Here is an 18,508-nt window from a genome sequence, read left to right as displayed (position 1 = left end):
AGGGCTGGTAACCGCACAGCTTCTGCCAGCTGCCTGTAAAATTCATCTCTTCATCATGGTTAGGTAGCCTATAGCAGACCACCACAAGGATGTCAGCCTTTACTCACAGACTGTCTTTACTCATTCTTAACCCTGAGCACAGAAATTTTGAGACTCTCTAGCATAGAGTGCCATGCCACTGACACTCCTTTCCCTATACTTTCTGAAGAGTTTTAGAAGTTTTCTTTAGAAGTAGTTATTTAACAGATTATTTACGAAGATGTCAGTACTCAATGTATCTACACATTGTAGCACTACATAAGAGGAACATGATATTTTTCATGTTTTCTTTTCCTGAGACCTGTGTGGCTTGTGGAAATGGACGCGTGAGTCAAAATCTTCTTTTATAGACCTCCCCTGGCATCACTTGAGGCCATTTCCCTTGTCTCATCACCTGTCACCAGGGAGAAGAGACCAACCCCACTCTTGCTGTTAGCATCTTTCAGGTATTTGAAGAGAGCAATAAGGTATCCCCTCAGCCTCCTTTTCCCCAGACTAAACAGTCCCAGTTCCTTCAGTCTTTTCTCATAGGGCATATTCTCCAAGCCCTTCACAAGCCTTGTTGTCCTTCTTTGGACGTGCTCCAGCACCTCAATCTCCTTTCTGTATTGTGTATGCCCAAAACTGAATGTAGTACTCCAGGTGGTACCTCAACAATGGGAGGGGATATTATATGAGTCACCACAAGCATTTATATGGGCAAAAATATTTTTCAGATAAATGTCTCTTCCCAATGAGTAGTGAAAAGTGATCATTTCCCAAGATAGGTCACCTGCATCCCCTGTGCATCTAAAAGCATAAAACTCAGAAGTAAAAGACTTGAATCAGAGTTCTCTGCCCATGTTGACTAGGAATGCCTGTGATGAATAATATGCAGTATTTTGAGTCTGTTCTCTTGAAGGACCTCTATATTTTAAACTACTGAAATTTCTGTATGACTTTCATTGTTAATCTCAAATTGAATGGTTTGTTAAAGACGTAACATTCATTACTATACCTTGAATTGAAAGATGTGAATAAATCTTCTAATCATTAGAAAACAATTGAACATCATGGCAGTTAATCAGTCTTCAAGGCAGACTTACCTATCATATTTGATAAGTCAGAAAAAAAGTACCCAAATGTCCTGACGGCAACAGGTGAATGGTGATATTGTTCCCATCAAAATCACTGCCCTGTTTTCTGATGTGTCTATGGACAAATTTACTTGTTTATTTACTGAGAAGTTTATTTTCCTTAAACTTCCTGACAAAACAGAGGCAAAATGGGTGTCCAGCTTCTTGCTAGGTGTGAATGTCTGTTTGATAAAGAAAGTGATCAAACCAGGTTGGAGATCCAAACAAGCATAGGCTTCAGACAAAAGTTAAACTCAAGATCAGATCTACCTATCTATGAAAGTCTGCTCTAGGCTCTAAATATAGCTATTTTGAGTCACTGTGGAACATTAAAACACTTTTCACTTTTAGGTATATAATTATGTCACTATCATTACTTCTTTTTGCCAACGAATTAATCATAATTTCATGTAAGGATTTTCTGTGTGTGTGCTTTCATTTGCATTTCTTTTTAAAGTAATTTAACTCTAAAAGTTTTGTAGCTGTTATTGCAAACTATTCTAGTACATTTGTAAAACTAATAAACTTTATAAATATTGACTTTTACAAGCATTATAAACCACACATGGACATGAGATAAATAGAATAATGCTAATATCTCAGTTACAAAATTACAAAGTACCTATTAACAAATTTATCCTTTGAAAGCAACTTACATGTCACAGTTTTGTAATTTTTGCTGCTGGTATTCCACATCATAACATCATGTGGAAAATAGAGAAGTACATGTCCCAGTCAGAGAGGAAAATATGGAAGTGATGCTCGCTCTCTCACAGCCTTCAATTTCAAAGTAGGCTTTTCTATCTTTGGAAAACTTTCTCTCTATTATTTTACTTGATTTATTGGCCTCAGTTTCAATTAGATTGTATTATATAGTGTTATCTTGTATTCTGATAACTAAGAAGAAATATTCACAAAAATCAGCCAGGAAAAATAAAGTCCACATTTAAACTAAAAATAGCATTAAAAAAAAAATAATATTAATTAAAAAAAATAAATCCACATTAGAGTGCTTGCTTTGAGAGTCCACAGATGAAAAATAGAGCCTAAAATAACTTCAGCTATTGCTGAAGATGACAGACAAGCTGAATCCACTTTAAGAAAACACAACAGAAAATGAATGCAGATGGGGAAGGAGCACTGCTGTTCTCTGGAACTTTCAGAAGATGCTGAAAAGAGCAGCTTTTATAACTATTTACAGATAGGCATTAAAAACAATTGCCACTTAATCAAATAAGTAAATAAATAACCTTCCATCTTTGATAACAACAATAATATTAAAAAAATCTGTGACATAGGGGTAGCAAAATAGACCAATATTATAACATCATACCAGTCTTCTGTCAACAAGATTATAAGGTTTTTCTATTCAGTAATGTTTCTGGTTAAATAAGACCTGATAGTGTTAAAGTCCAATGAAATAAATGAATATTTGGTTTTATTTTGCAAACAGTTCTGGTAACTTTTTTTTTTTTTTTCCTGAATTAGTATCACAAAGTTTAAGATTTCCTTTCAAATACATCAGTAATAATTTATTAAAACTGGGAGAAAGAAATCAATAAAAGTAATCAATAAACACATTGTCCTTTGTGCTACTTCTTATAATACGTTATGATTATCTGTCACAGTGCTTCATATTGCATGCATACAATATGCCTAGTCAGGGTTAAAAGCTTTTCCCACTTCTGGAAAAGGGGGTAGAAAGCCACTCAAATTAAAAAATTGGATGTTCTGAGTAAAATATCTCATCTTAAAGCCAAATATCTAAATTAATTTAGTACAATTCTAATAATTTCTGCAGAATATTCAACTTGAACTACAAGAGCACTTAGTTTCATATGGACATAACAAAATTTGATCTAGCAATTTGTGCACAAATTGCAAAATATCATAGAATTATTCTAGAATTTATGTTTTTAAAGAAAACTTATCATTTAATAATATTTGTAGAATAGATGAAACACTCTTAAGTCTTTAACTTCAGTGCATGTGTCAGCTGTAATAGAAAATCAGAGATTTTTGCTAAGCTTTTTTTAATAGTGTTGTCAATACATCCTTGAGGTAAAAAAAAACAAACAAAAACAAAAACAAAAAAAACCCAATCATTAAGAAAACTATAAATAGTAAATCTGAAAAAAGTATTAGTAATCCTTCAGTGACAGAAGAACAATTTAGCCACACACCACATAATCATTTTGATCCGTAGGAACATATTAAACATTATTTGATCTATCTGAAGAAAAAGCAAATTAATTAAAGTTAAAAAATAGAAGCCCACAAGTCAATAATTTTGGAAAAAAGAAACTTGCTTTTATTGAGATAAGCCAGAAGCTATGGATACATTTGGTACCACATATATTAAAATATTTGCCAGCAGTGCTGTCTCTGGTTCTTCTCATTACATAACTATACATCTTTATCTAAGGAAAGTTTAAAAGGAAAAACAAATTTTCTCAGGTGAATATATATGACCATAACTATATATATATATCTGAAGTAGTCAAGTAACAGTGTAAAATTAAATTTGAATATGACTGAAAGCTGTTTGGTTGTTCTATATTGTCAGGTGAAAGGTATTTAAAAGATAATAATGATGAATCAGTTAAAGTGTAATTGCAAGACCAAGAACACCACAAAAGTACTATAAGTTAATAATAAATCTAGGATGGAGATTGTTCTGTCTCAACCATAGCCTTTATTTATTTATTTATTTTTATTCGATGCTATGATCATCACTTTCTTTTGCCCTCTTATTTGTCCTTTCTTTCACAAATTTATCAGCAAGTCCAAGCTAAACAGGCGGAATAATATCTCCTTCCATATTCTAAAAGTGAATAATTTCTTTGTTCATAAATGTTCATAGTTTCCATAGTCCAAATATATTCTAAGAAATTAATTGAATTCTTGTAGAACACTGTATGCGCTCTTGGATAAGTAAGACAGCACAGAATAAAAGAGAAATTTCTTAATGATACCTATTTGTACTGATGTACTAGACAAAAATACATAGATTAAAATATTCAGTATTGCCTCTCCAGTCCTCATCCGAATGGTAATTCAATGAGTTTTTACACAGCAGAGGTTAAGCAGAAAGTAGTAACACTGTCTTTAGATGAGAAGTGAAGCGTTACCTACACACAACCTGAAAATTCCAGAATCTGTTTGCCTAGAGTTTGAATTGAAATGATGTGAAATATTCTCAAGAACAGAAAATACAAGCTTTAAATAACAGTATATACTAACACACACTGACCTCATTTAAAAGCGTACTTCAGAGCACCCTCATTGATTTCACTCATTGTAGGAGAACTACATCATAGTTTCTCCCCCTGAAGATTACCACATTTATTCCTTATTCTCACTAATAATAATTTAATTGCCAAAGTAGATTGGTCAGGCTAGCATATCATCATGGGAACTATGTAATATCTGGAGTTGATCTATGGACTTCAGCCTATATTATCATCTACCTATGACCTCCTTGCAAAATTGGTGCAGGCATGAGCATGGACTTGTCCTCAGAAACACATTTTCTTTGCAGGAGTTGCATGTAAGCTCAAAATGCTTACAATAATCATAGACTTGATACTGATAATAACTGAGAGCAAACAATGACATTTCTAAGTGAGCCCCAAGAAAACTTATTTCTAGGTCAAACTGCCCCACATGAAGATTTCAGACAGTTTTGATAAGTAGTAAAATAAAAGAAGAAATAAGAGACTGACTACTGGTATCCTAACCATCTTACAGGGGGAAATAAATAAATAAATAAATTTCCCCTAAGGAAATATTTGATTTCAGCTTACTGCATTATTATAACCTCATGATATGCTTTACTTGCAAGACCCGCCATTTATCAACAAATGCACACAATTATTATTATTAAAATATTAAAATTCCATCATCTGTTACAAATAATAAAATATTTTAGAATAATATCAATACAACTTCAAAGAGCAACAGCTCAAGTAAATTACATTAATGGAAAATAAACAAATTGGTGGTTTGGCTGTTATAATTCCACAGAGCTTAAATGCCTGGATGCAGATATGCAATTGTACAAACAGCAAAACTAAAATGACACAAAAAGCAAAAGTAATAATAAAGACAAACAAATAAATGCTTCACTTTTTTAATGAGAAAAATCTGAAAGATTTATTACTGAGTCCTGCTTTGTGGAAATCTCACAATAAATAATCATTTCGGTGACAAAGAATATCCTCTAAAGCATATTACTTTGTCTGAATTTTGCTTTATAACAACGGATTTAGTCAATGAACTCTGAATTCATTACACTATGTACAAATTTTAATAATTATTAGAAGCCCCTTGACTAAGACCATGTATAATGTGTATTTCATCTGTGCATATGAATAGTTTTCTAGTGATTCCCAAGGTACTTCCTTTGAACATTATTTCTTTGTGGAAGATGCCAATACTGTTTTTCTTTAAAAGGTAGGATCATAGTAAGTTTCTTGATTTCCCTAAAAAAAAAACATTCCTTTTAAACCTTTTAGAACACACTCTTTAGAACACACCTTTTAGAACACACTCTTTAAATTACTTTCTTGGATTCTAGGTGATTTTACATCAACGCTCAGTTCAACCATTTGTTTAGGAAGCCTCTCTTGTGTTCATTTAGGCCATTTTAGCAGTCTGCTAAAAGTCTTCCAAACTTTCCCTTTAGGTATTAGAGGGCTATCATAAGACCTTCTTACCACATTACTCAAAATTTGTAGAACAGAGATAGTTTATAAATTTCCCTTTAGTTCTGAGATATGACAGATTGTTACTTAATTTATTTACTTAATTGAGAAGCTTTGCTGCCAAAAGTGTAGCTTTTTATTAAGTGGCTCAAAGTGAAATCTGATTATTTATCTTTTTACATCTTACAAGTGATTCTGTTCCTGATCACTCACAGAACTTTTCTATAGGTCATTAACTTTTAATTGCAGTTGGAACTGAACCCTTTTTAAAATTGTACATGTTATAAGTATGTAAAGAATTATAACCTGCTGAAAATACAGTGACTTGTGGTAATCTCCAAGAAGTTGTTCATCATGTGAAAAGTCATGACGAAGTTTGGGATGAGTGACACTTCCAGCTTTCCATTCTCATAGCCTAGTTAGAACATCACTGGTCATTTAAGCTGACAAATACCTCAAGGTACACTGAATATTTAATACAATTTGGCTGGGGATCAAAACTGTCACGATTTAAACAAAATCTATCTGCGTCCATGACAGGGAGCTGTGGGCCCCGCAGGGGTCCTAGGCCGAAAGGAAAAGTTAATTAGGAAAAGAAAACAGCGGCAATGATCTAAGGAGGCACACTTATTTACTAAATACTATATCGAAATACAGAATAACACAATATAATACAATATAATTGAACACTGAGCTAATGAATCAAGCAAAAAAGGAGAGAGAAATGAGTCCCGAAACCGAGAGGCCTACTGTAAACTCTAGGCGAAACGGTGAAGGCTCCCACACACTCCCCTGAATGCCAGAACTCAAAAGACGTCAGTCTAGCCTGCAACAGAGATAATATAGTGTCCAGGTCCCGTGACCCATCTCTGACCATGTTGTTCTCTGGGAGATGTAGTCTTCTTCTGTAAGTTGCAGATTCAGTAATATTATTCATGCTTTATATGATGTTATGATGTGGAATACTGATAGTAAAATTACAAAATTATTAAACCATGACAATGCCCATGAGAAGGAAGAGGATGCTCATCTGGATTGATCATGATGGGCAGACAGAGTATTATTCATTTGTATTCTTTGTCCATAGTAGTTCTCAAAAGACAATGAAATTTGCTACTGCTAGGTTACTCATATGAGTAACCACTTACCCAGACACTTATCAGAAGACAAACATAAGGCAGAATAGGCAAGATTATTTGGTTTATTTTGTAGCATTTTTTTTCCTTCAGAATTAGAATGAATTTCTCTTTAAATTATGGTCTACTAGGTGTAATGTATCAGTTGGCTACAAACACATACAAACACATATGCATGTACACAACATCAAATTTAAAGCTCTATAACACACCTCAAATTCTAATTTTAAATTAACAGTGTCCACACAATACCATCATGTAAAAGTAACTTTTTATTTATTTATTTATTTATTTTTAAGGTTAAGTGCTTACCAGTGCAGGATTCAAAATTTGAGATCTCAGTAATGCCAAAGAAAATTTCTGTTCGAATATACCAAAAGACTGAAGAATAAAGATTTCACATCTGTTTCATGTAATACACGGCAGGTACGAACACCAAATTTGAATGACTTCTACAAACATTTTGAGAAGAATTTTGAATAATAAACTTAAGAAACTGTTACAAAACAATTGAAGTCCAATTTCTTGCATTATGGCAAGTCCTGCAATGGGTCATCCTCTTAACTCCTTATCAAGTAGAAATACATTAGGAGGTCAGTAGTTTGGCATTAAAGATTTCTGAGTCTAATCTAATGCACACTCAAGACATGGTCTCACAAGCATTATTACAGGAAAACAATCACTTGCATCCAGTCGTCATACTGCTGGTACTGTTGCACAAGCTTAGTCCATCTCAAGACCAGAACTTCACCTTCGTATTGTTGAGCTCAGGGTGTTCATTTCAGCCCATTTCTTCATTCTCTAAATGCTGAGGGTGCATTCTATCCAAACACTGAGGTCATTAATAAAGCCATTAATCAGTATTGTCTCCTATAGTAATATCTGGGGTCAACACTTTTCACAAACTGTCAGTCAGAATTTTAAACTTGATATTCCAATCACTCTCCATACATCCAACATGTACAATTTGTCTATGAGAATACTGGAGCAGGCATTACTGAAGGTCTTTCTAAGGTCAAGAAATATAAGATTTTCTGCTCTCTCCATATCCACAAATCTAGTCGTTCCATCAAAAAGTCAGCTGAGTTGGACAGACAATATTTGCCTTTGATAAATCCATTTGCTTTTTCTCAATCACATTTTTGTCTATCATTTACTTGTCATAAACTTTACCAGACATTTTCCAAGAAAACATTTCTGTTTACTAGGTATGATGGAAACAAAATTTTCCATTTCACTTTAGAGAAATATTAAACATACAATATACTGTGATAGCATTATAATGCTACATATTCTGTGTGATGTTTTGAACATTCTTCCTCTATATTGTCACAAGGTAGGAAACTTGGCCACCAAGAAAAGTGGTTCATCACTCTAGGAGACCCAGACTTTCTGCTCTAGGGCTTTGGTCTTAATGGATTTATTTTGCATTAATATGTCCTGAATTATTTATAATATCTGATAATAATAATTGTCAACATAATTGCATCCCAAGTAGCGATGGGACATAGTGAGTATACTATTAAATTTGAGATAATTATGCAAACGGATGCATGCAAATGTAACCTCAAGTGTACATTTACCTAATTAGTAGAAAGCTAACACCAGGAATTTGCCCTCATGGCAGTTCTGTTCCCAAAAATGACATTGCTGTTTGCCACTTCATAGTGTTCTGGGGAAGTGTTAGAGAAACGACACCAGCTACAGCTGATTTTACAAATATCAAGAAAAACAAGTGGAAATGTCAAAAGGGATGCTTATTATTGTGAAATAAAATGAAGAATACTCATGAAATTATGAAAATACTTACTATAGAGAGTTTCTGGTAGAATGATTTTTTATAAGTTTATTCTCTCTTATTTCCATTCATATTAAGAATTTTTATTAATACATTGATGAGAATATTATCAACTGAAAAAGCAAGCTAGATGTTTTTTTCTGCTACAAAAGCAGACTTTTAAGAATTTGCTTTCTATTTAAAATAACTAACCCTGTTATTTTTTTCTATATTCTCTTTTATCACCTCATTTATCAGTTGCATTCTTATCTATCCACCGGTTATCTCCACTCCTTTTACAAGATTTTCCCTTTCCAAACAAGAACTGAGTACATGGCTTCCCTCATTTTTCTCCAAGAAATAGGAAGGCCTGAATTAATGTCTTCCTGATTACTGGACTGCCCAGAACTGGACACCATACTCCCAGATGTGGCCTCAACAGAGGTTGTTCTCTAAAGCAATAAGTTGATCAAACAGGGTCTGAGATAGCAGACTAGGGCCATGTTTGGGATAACAAAGCATAGTTCTGTAGCGTTCCATAGAAAAATGTTAATGTTTATCATAGGACACATATTTGCTTTGAAGAGTAAGACACATACTAGCTTTGAGCATCCTAAAATTATGATACAAGAGAAGAAAAATGCAACTCTTTTGGAGTCTGACCTGCCATTAAGTATCAAAAGTGAGGCTGCTCCCTGAAGGACATAAGCTTTGGCAGTATTGCAACAAGAAGTGCACTGCCCACCATGTCTTGAGGGCCCAGCCCCTTATGGTGGTGACATGACAGGTACCAAGATCTAGACAAAATGAGGAGCAAGCTGGGTCTAGGTTCACTTGGAAAAGCCAGTAAGTGCATCGGGACCAGAGGTGCTGGAGCAGGTCCAAAGGGCAACAAGACTGGTGAAGGACTTGAAGAATATGCCCTACAAGGAGCACCTGAGGGAACTGGTCTAGGGAAGAGGAGCTTGAGAGGGGACCTTATGTGCTCTCTTCTGAAATCTGAAAGGTGATTACACCAAGAGCGGAACTGGTCTCTTCTCACTCATGACTGACAGGACGAGGGGAAATGGCCTCAAGTTGCTCCAGGGGAGGTCTGGGTTGGGTATCAGGAAAAACTTATTTACAGAAAGTATTGTTAAGCACTGGAATAGGCTCCCCAGGGAGGTGGTTGAGTCACCCTCCCTGAATGTGTTTAAAAACTATTTGGATATGTTGCCCAGGGACATGATTTAGCAGAGGGCTGTTAGAGTTAGGGCAGTATAGTTAGGTTACAGTTGGACCAGGTGATCTTTGAGGTCTTTTCCAACCTAAGCAATTCTATGATTCTACGATTCTCTGCCAATAAATCCAGAGCCAGTATAGAGCTCCTAGCCTAGGTGATTAAGGATGGAAAGTGTCCCACATGAGGTTGCTTGGGGCAGTGATGCATGTCTGATAGGGTCCTTACAGTCTTATAATTAAATTTCTACATTACCACTGTTTCATTTGACATTAAAGACTGCTGCTATGGTAAATGAACAGTTTAAAACCTGTCATATCTTGGAAAAACATTATCCAGATTCCTTAAACATAGTATTTCAGGTCACTCACTAACAGAAAAATTATTTATCAAATAACACATCATGCATTAGGCAGCACTTGAACAGCTTGAACTTTAAATTCCCCTTTAAAAGAGGAAAGAGCAAGAGCTTTGGAGCATGACAAGCACCAGGCAGCAGCAGTCTACCTCTCTTCCATGGGGGAAAACACACCAATATACCACAGTCCAGAATGAACTACTGGTTTAAAACTCCATAATGCTGAATTTCTCATGAGATGTTTATAAAGTCTTTTTTTTTTTTTTTTTTTTTTTTTTCTCTTGTCTCAGAAGAAGAAATTGACTCTTTGGAAAATTGGTTCAGCTATACAACCTCTGATGTACTGCCTCCTGTAGCTAAATGAATTAACATAGTCTACAGAGCTCTCCTACATTGCTGCCAGCCCCTTCAAACTTACTATTTGTACCCTGCCAGGTTTTTCTCCCTAGTAAAAATGAAACTAGTTCAGAAACCCATTCAAGCGCTCACTTTATTTCATTATATTTTAATTAATTCTTTTGAAAACTCCTGTGAGAAAAGGATCTGAACTTTTTCAGCACTGAGTTTAAAACTAAAACTAAAATTAAGGCAATGAATCAGGCTCTAGGATGTTAGCAGTTAATATTCTAAAGGAATTCACAATACAGCACAACAGAACTGGAAGCTGAGCATATTTATTCTGAATACTGAAGTTCAGAGCTTTTTTTTTTTTTTTTTTTTTTTTTCCCCCCCTCAAAAAAACTTGTTTCTGTTAAGGATGAGATCTTGGTCCCATTTTGTACTGCAAATAGAAAATGTCCCTACTTTTCAGTGTTACTATAAGAAACTTTTACAAAATCATTCTTTAGTATAAAATAACACAAATGATTAACTTTAGGATTGAAACAATTATACATACTTACAGTACATATATATATATATATATGGTGGATGCATATGGTTAAGAAGAAAGGGCATATTTTGCATTGTTATTTTTACCATGTAATATACACAAGTGTCACAAGATAGGCCCTAATCTGTTACCAGATTATTTCGTCTAGTAAGAATCTGATTTCTAACCAGCCTGGTTTCCAACAGATTGTGATAACTCCACCCATTACCACGGTTATCAATTCAGTGATCTGAAATTCATAGCTGATTATCATAGGCACCTGTAGCCAAATAACTGATTTGTTTCAGTATTCAATGGAATTTTGGAGAATTTTCTCCTACTCTCATGCTAAATAAAGCAAAAACATGGCAGAGAGACCACAGCATAATTTGTAAATCCAATGATGGAGATATCAAGGGCATCTTCTGTGAAGTCTAGGTTGGGTCCTATACTGAAATGCCAAACAACTGGACGTGAAGCCACTCTTCTCAAAATGACAGTGCACTACAATGGGCAACTCTGAGACTATTGATCCTGACAACTTTGTAGAAATTTAGTGTTTGGCCCACATACCAGAAAAGGACATTTCAAACTAACACCAAAATCTGTCTTGCCACACATTTCCATAACATTCTCCCACAGGTTTTTGTCTCTAATTGTGTTGTGTTTTCCTTTGTGTTTTCCTTTGTTCTTTCACAGTCAGGTAACATTACATTTAAACAAGACTCATGTGTAAGTCTTAAGATTCAGTGATATTAGCCTTTTCTATGTGCCCCAGAGGAAGAGGCACAGGAGCTTAACTCTGAAAAAGCTATCAGAACTAAGTAAATAATTGGTACAGGTCTGGGCAACTCAAGAGAGCGACATTTATCCTGTAGGATAAACCATAGGAGTGTGACAGGACTTAGAACATATTGATTAGTTTGAAAGAGAAATAAGAAAAGTAAGTTTAGAAAAAGAAACAAAACAAAACAAAATGAAACACTGTTATAGCAGATAAGGTGAAGTGAAGAAAATACACACTTCTTTTTGTTTGATATCATACTGTTTTATCTGTTTTCCTTTGTATTTATGTTATGACAGATAAGTATTTTGTTTTGAAGAGGATCTCCCAAGTCACCACAATTTTAACAGGTCAGATACTACAAATGGGAAATCTATAAAGGCAGCAGTTGAAAAGGAGGGATGAATTGTAGAATATCATCCAGAGATACAAACACAGCTGCTGACTGCTGTAGCTGCTTAATAGCTCAACTTCAAGCTCAACACTGTCTCAGTTCTTTGTGTATATTTTTTTATTTTACTTGGTAAGAAGTTATACTGTTTTTCTTGTTTGTTTGGTTTCAGAAAGAGAATCAGACATTACTCTCCTCATTTCATTTTTCCATATTCCCATATAACAGTTTTTTGCTATTTAGTATTGTTGCTTTTAATCAAGTTTAATATTTAAAGATGAACACAATTAGAATACTTCAAGATTCAAATTGAAAACAAATTATTAATTTACAATTTTATATAGAGTAGTCATCTATTTAGAAATATATGAATTAGAAGTAGCCATATTATACATTGTACTTCTTCCAGATGTGTATTTTTATGGGACTATAGATATCAGAGGAGGTACATGGTTAAGCATCATTAATTGGGATATAGCTATTCACTGATTCTTACCTTCAAGGTTCTTGTTTTGCTTTGTTTTATAATGAATTGCAATAAAGTAAAGGAAAACAACATATGGCAAATCTTGTTATTTAGACAGACATATGATGGAAAATACTCAGAAATGGAAAAAAAATGTTTACCTAGTAGAAACTGAACCTCATTGTTACAACTGAAGGAATTAACACTGGATTAGACTTCTATTTTATATGGCAGTTTTTAGTAGAAGCAGAAAGAGCAGGTGTGTCAGAGAACTGTAGAAATTTGCAGTGCATCTGTCAGACTTCATAAGCCAACTGGAGAGATAGTACCCTGCAAGGGGCTAGATTGGCGTGGAGGGGCAGGAAATAGTTAAGAACACAAACACAGACACCAAGTTGGTGCTTGTCTTCCAAGGAGAAGGAAGTAAAGCTAGGAAGAACAAATCCTTCTTCATAATTTACCCACTTTCAGTTCATATTTCTGCCAAACCAACTGTCCTCTGTCAGTGCAGCAATTTGCCAGTCACATGGATGTCAGTGATCATTGGAGGTATACCCTGGCCTCCCTGTCATTCATCCCAACAAAAATTAGACAAGTGTCACAGTTCTGACCCGGTTTGGCCTTGTTCCGTGACTAAATGGGGTGGAGAGATTCATGAACTCATGCCTTGAAATGAGACTAAAAACAAAACAGTGGGAATCAGCTAAAGGAGAAAATTAATTTACTAGTATTGATAGTCCATGGAACTGGAGCATTAACTCTTTAACTCACAGTGCACTACATGATGTTATGATGTGGAATACCAATATCAGGATTAATAAAATCATGAAAAAAGATGAGAAAATGCCTTTCAAAACAATGTACAGTAAAAATAGAAAATAGAAATTGCTTTTTATGGAGTGATGGCATTTAAACTTGTAATGACGTGAAATATTTGATACATAGGGCTTCATTTTTTCACTCATCAACAGTTCTGTCAGCAAAACGATTTCTAGAAATCTATTCAGATAGACAAAATCAGCACCAAAAATTTCTGGATCCCAGCAACAGGAGAAACAGAGGTCAAGAGGTATCTTTTCTTAACGTGTAAAATGTGAAATAAAACAATTAAAATATTTGCTCATTGCAAAAAAAAAAAAAAAACTTATGGAAAATTAGGAAAGCTTTCCCAGTGTTACAGTTGTATGGTCTCTGAAAGGGTAAAATATGTAGTAAGAACCATGTTGAGAAGGACAAAGCAGCAGAAAGGTGGTGTTATGGACTGAACACAGCCCCTACTTCTCCATTCCTTTGCACAGACCATGGTTGAGAGGGGAGAGGTAGAGGAGCTGGGGATGGAAAATGAAGCTGAGCCTGGGAAAAAAACAAGGGGCGAGAGAAAGATGTTTTAGCTGTTATCTTTGTTTCTAACCATCCAAATCTATTGTAATTGGAAGTAAATCAATTTATACCATGTCCAGATTTTTTTTATTACTATTATTATTATTTTATTAATTTTTTGTTGGTAATTATTACTTGACCGCTCTAATTAAATCCATGAGGATTTCCCTCTTATTTCCTGCCCTATCTCACTCAATAGATCTCTATCCTCTCTCCAAGGTAAACCCACTGCACTCTGCAGTCAGATAACAGGTCTGCTTCTGTCATCTCTAGCCTTTGCTCCCTAAACTGGCACTACCTCCAGCTACCATCTTTCTTCATGTCTTATAACTCTTCTAAAATCTTGTAATGACACCACCCTCTTTCCTTTCAAGTTCTTTAAGAAGTACATTCAGTAACTTAGTTAAATAACTGGCTAAAGGTAAATAGGTGGAAAACAATATCTGTAATAAAAAAATAATTATTAAATAATAGTATAGAACACATTTAATAGTTTAGTTGACTCCTATTCAGTGTGTTCACTGTAGAATAATCTAACCCCACATAGACAATAAAAGTGAGACAGAGTATTTAAAGATTTGACTGTCAGGAAGAAAAAGACTCGCTTTGCTCAGGAGATGAATCACTGATCAGTTTAAATGGCTCCCTTAGAAGTCCAGTGATCTTTCGTTTATTTGTAGACTCTGCAAGTATTCAGTATAAATTTTAGAGATCACATTTAATATCTATTTTTTCATCAGAAATTGGAAGAGAAAACAAAGCTGTCTTAATTAAACTAATAACAATCTCATAGAAAAATACATTTCTACTTTAGACAGGATTAAGATATTTAATATCATCAGCATAAAACAATCTGAAATGTTTAAACTGGAGACCCGAGACTCTTTTTTCCAGGTTTCTCTCAATATGCTGAAATAATTAATGTTTGATTTAACTATTATCCTTGTATCTAAAATGTAAAAGATCAAACCCTTACATAAGCCTGGTAATTCTAGTACTACTTTGAATGTTCATGTCATTTTCCAGTAACAGCTAGATTCTGTGAAAGACTTTGAAAGAAAACAAAACAAAACAAAATCAGTTTTTGATTCCTGTGTATATATTAAAGAAACAGGATGTTCAGCTACATTTCAAAGGAGTCTTAAAACTACAGAAGTGAAGGGATTTGGCAGGTTTACTCTAAACAGGTGTTTAGTTTCTTTGGGGGTATCATCAGTGATACATCAAGTCACACCTAAAGCCAAGTCTTAACTATTAAAAGCCAAAAGACATTCAAACCAACCTTATATCAGTAAATATTAATAGAAGAAGATGATAGTATTGGATATAGATTTCATGCAAAAAACTGCCTCCTTTTCACTCTCTCTCGACAGTCTGCATTTATATGGTTTGTTCATTAATCACAGGGTGCTAAAAATTAATATATGTTGTAATAAATATAGAATCCTAGAAGGATCTAGGATTTTGTTTTTTACAGAGTCTATCTTTTTAACATGAACAGGAAATTATTAATCCTTTATGAATATAGCCTGTAAAACATGAATACATTTTATTAAATCATATATAAATATTTTAACATTTTCCACTCAGTTCATTCAAGTTTCTTCAACTATTACCTATCCTGATCCCTGTTTAGACAAATATTTTGCTAGAAAATGCTATCTCAGAGAAGTAAAATCCCTCATCAAAATATACACAGCAGTTTACAATGTAGGTTAAAGGTGTCTAGCAAATAATAACAAAAAAATCACATTCATGAGAAAACAACATCAATCCATTAAAATCAGTCAGATTTCAGAAAGAGAAAGAAATAATATTAAGGATACAAACTAATCTATCGTGAGTCTAAATCTCTAATTATTCGAAGCTCTATAGGAATAGTATCGAAGGTAGTACTGCCAGAACCTTTGATCAAAAGAAAGATTAATCTGATAACAAACAGAAGGAGAGGAAGCTGTAAGAGAATCACTCAGTAGCATCTGAGTAATCTCTTATTTAAATGCTAACAAGACCATATGGCTTCAAGATTTTACCAGAAAGGTTTCAGGCTAATTTTAACGCAGCACAGGAAACAAGATAGCTAGTTTTTCATTGCATTGTAAATCTAAAAATAAAGTCTAAAACCATATTGTAAGCCTAAATGCAATTCCTATACATCTTAATGGCATTATTAAACTACTTATTCCACTTCTTGAATATGTTCCTCACAATAAAAAACATTATCATCATAAACAACAAAGCTGCAAGAATTCAGAACAAGATAGCTGCCTAATTTGACATTACATACAAGTGAAGGTGGATTTCAATTTCTATACCTAAATTTTAAAAAAGGTGGAAAAAAATGTTTGAAAATATTTGGAATTACTTAATTTTATTAGAAATAATTCAGAAAATCAATTTCTTTGATCTTTCTTGAAGAAATGCTATATACAACTGGGTAAGCCTTTCTATCTTTAAAAAAGATTCATTATTCCCGGTGATTGTGACTACTTGCTTCCCCAGGACAACAAATCATAAAAACAAAACAAAAAAGCAATAAAAAACACCCAAATTTATTGATTTTTTTTTTTTTAAATAAAGCATAGAAATTATTTGAGAAGTTCTAGGTTTTGCCATTTACTATGTAAACTTCTACTTCTAAATGACACTGTGCAAATCTTTGACTTTCAAAGCTCATGTGTGTTCTAAATTGAAGAGAAAGCTAATATTCCACATGTTAGAACAGAAAACACTTTGAACTTATAAACAGCAAATATTAAACTGCGTTTATTTTGTAACAGCTTTAACAGCATCCTTAAGTAAAAATGTAGTAACAAGGTAATACAACTGTTGCAGACAGAGAGGTGAGGAAGCTCAATGATCTGATAGATTTGTCTTTGAATAGGATAAATTAGTCTATCAGCTATAATGAAAGGATTACAACCCTGTGAACACCAGGTATTTTCAGAGATTAGAGAATGAACTGTACAGAATCAAAAAATATTTTGGTGCCAATTGTAGGGTCAAGTTCTGTTTTTAACTTGAAGTACCTACTGAGACAAGAAGATACATAAAAGCTGTATTTGGCCTTTTTGTGACACTTCTTTCTTTCCAAACTATCTCCTTTGTAACAAAGCAAACTGCAGAGAAGTACCTTCCACATTAAACATTAAACTTGACTACTTTGAATTAATGGGTTCCTAATGGTTATCTCACACCATGGACATACTCTAAATTTAAGACAAAACTCCTTGTTTTCCATGAATATCACACTTATATTCATAATCATTCAACTTAAGTTGTGAACTTCACCTACTCATCACATGATTTTCTAATACATCATTTATAGTAGTTTGATAATGCTGTGATGAGTTTAGATGATTTGATTGGAAGCAAAATCTTCTTAAATCTTTGTGAACAACCTACTAGACCCTTTGCCTTTACATACTATTCTTTCTTCCCCATTTAAATGTATGCACTGCACTCTTACATTTAAGTTCTATTTAATAATAATAAATGAAGAAAAAAAAAAGAGAAAAGAAAAGAAAAGAAAAGAAAAGAAAAGAAAAGAAAAGAAAAGAAAAGAAAAGAAAAGAAAAGAAAAGAAAAGAAAAGAAAAGAAAAGAAAAGAAAAGAAAAGAAAAGAAAAGAAAAGAAAAGAAAAGAAAAGAAAAGAAAAGAAAAGAAAAGAAAAGAAAAGAAAAGAAAAGAAGAAAAGAAAAAAGAAAAAAAAAAAAGAAAAGAATTTCCTTTCTTCTGGATTGCTATACTTGGTTATGGCAATGAGCTTAAGCATCCCACTGTCAACTTTCTCAGTTTAGATCTGAACTTAAGTGGTCTGTTGTTTTTGGAGTGTGGTTAGGTATGGTCAGTTCTCCATCAGCCATGCTGACAACATTTCTGAAAGAGTCTTACTTTCACAGGATTCTCCTTCTCTAAAAGCATAGCTTCCTGCATTTTCTAATCAACTCTGAACAATTAGTTGATAATGTAAGCTCCTTGGAGACTCTCTGAGCCTTGCAAGGAACTTGTTGACTCAAACAACCATCCGTAATGACTCTCATTCTGAGAATGAAAGAATGGAGCTTTAACGGCTGTAATGGTGAACATGCACACTGACCCATTACCAATGGAACAAGACCCCAGGCTAAAGATAACAGTGGATTCAGTAGTGGTAAAATGTTTCTACCTCTAATTCAATCCTCTGTCTCTGTTACTCTCTTCTTCTTCTTACTATCAGTCTTTTATTCACTTTATTCAAGTAGTCATTGCTTTAATCTGCCTAAG

This window comes from Coturnix japonica, chromosome 1 (genome assembly GCF_054131305.1).
Source record: "Coturnix japonica strain WE chromosome 1, WE-NBRP24, whole genome shotgun sequence".
NCBI lineage: Eukaryota > Metazoa > Chordata > Aves > Galliformes > Phasianidae > Coturnix > Coturnix japonica.
Note: the sequence above shows the minus strand (reverse complement) of the source record.